A 2,075-nucleotide genomic window follows, 5' to 3' on the forward strand; every position below is an offset into this window, starting at 1 on the left:
CATTAAATTCTCAAGTGAACATGCGGTGGGATATTTACCTGAGTCAAACAAGCCATTATTATACCCATTTAAAAAAAGTGACCTAACAATCATAGATGATTGTAAAGTGATTTATCACGCGTCACGGACAATATTTTAGTAAGAAATGACTTCAGGATTGGGTGACAACACTCAGTTAAAAATTCCCCGCCTCCCCCTTTTCCCTGATGTTTGCAAAACCTAATATATAAAAACTAAAAAGAGTTTACAATCCCTAAAATTTACAGACACTCTTTGGAATTATCTCTCTCTATATTTGTGCATTGTCCATTTCAATTTTAGATGTATATTTTTTTCTTTAATTAAAACTTTGAGTTTTTGCTCTCCATTCGTTGCATAAACAAAAAAGGCATATAGATCATAACAAAATGAAAATTTTAGAGTCTATGTATGGAAAAAATTTAAAATGATAAAAAATGTATGTAAAGAAAATTTAATCACACACCATAAATGAACAAAAAAGTTTTGTTATCCAAGTTTGGAAAATTCCACTAGTTCAACCCCTGTAGGTTGGAATTTTATAAGAAATAGATTGCTTCTACCTATGTTTTAAAATGGATATGCATGCTTGGAATATGTTAAAGATCTAAACATTTTAAAGAAAATAACAAATGCTCATTAAATTATCAAGTGAACATGCGGTGGGATATTTACCGGAGTCAAACAAGACATTATTTCGCCCATTTACAAAAAGTTGACCTAACAACCATAGATGATTGTAAAGTGATTTATCACACGTAACTGGATAAATTTTTACGACAAATGACTTTAGGATTGGGAGTCAACACTTAGTTAAAAATTTCCATCATCCCCCTTTTCCCGACGATTTCAAAACCAAATATATAAAAACTAAAAAGTGTTTACTATCCCTAACAATTACAGACACTCTTTGGAATTATTTCACTCTACATTTGTGCATTGTGTATTTCCATTTTAGGTATTTACTTTTTTCTTAAATCAAAACTTTGGATTTTTACGTCCCTTCATCCCGTGAACAAAAAAGGCAAATAGATCACAAAAAATGAAAATTTTAGAGTTTAAGTATGGAAAAGATTTAAAACAATAAAAAAATGTAAGTTAAGAAAATTTTTTCATACACCCCAAATGAACACAAAAGTTTAATTATCCAAGTTTGGGATATTCCACTAGTTCAACCCCAATAGCTTGGAATTTCATAAGAACGAGATTTCTTCTACACATGTTTTAAAAATGGTTATGCATGCTTGATACATGTTAAAGATGCACATAACCTATGGATCCAAACCTTTTAAAGAGAATAACAAACGCTCATTAAATTCTCAAGTGAACGTGCAGTGACATATTTACCGGAGGTCAAACAAGCCATATTTTTGCCCAATCACAAAAAGCTGAGCTAACAATTATAGATGATTGTAATGTGATTTATCACACATAACAGTCTATATTTTTGTAAGAAATGAACAGGCTATATTTTTGTAAGAAATGACTTTTGGATTGTCAGCACTCAGTTAAAAATCCCCCGCCGCCCCTTCCTCCCCGACGATTGCAAAACCTAATATATTAAAACAAAAAAGATTTTATAATCCTTAAAAATTACAGACACTCTTTGGAATTATCTCCCTCTACATTTGTGCATTGTGCATTTCCTTTTTAGATAAATACATGTTTCTTAAATCAAAACTTTGAGTTTTTGCACTCCCTTCATTCCGTAAACAAAAACAGCTAATAGATCACATCAAAATGAAAATTTTAGAGTTTATGTATAGAAAAAATTTAAATCAATAACAAATTTAAGTAAAGAAAATTTATTCACACACCACAAATGAACACAAAAGTTTTGTTATCCCAGTTTGGGAAATTTCACAAGTTCAACCCTAATTGCTTGGAATTTTATAAGAAAGAGATTTTTTCTACACATGTTATAAAAATGGATACAGATGCTTCAAACATGTTAAAGATGTAAATGACCTATGGATCCAAACCTTTTAAAGAGAATAACGAATGCTCATTAAATTCTCCAGTGAACGTGAGGTGGTATATTTACCCGAGTCAAACAA

Source organism: Aristolochia californica, unplaced genomic scaffold (genome assembly GCF_029961685.1).
Source record: "Aristolochia californica isolate CCGP_79_NKW_82.1479 unplaced genomic scaffold, dmAriCali1.0.hap1 SCAF_11, whole genome shotgun sequence".
Lineage (NCBI taxonomy): Eukaryota > Viridiplantae > Streptophyta > Magnoliopsida > Piperales > Aristolochiaceae > Aristolochia > Aristolochia californica.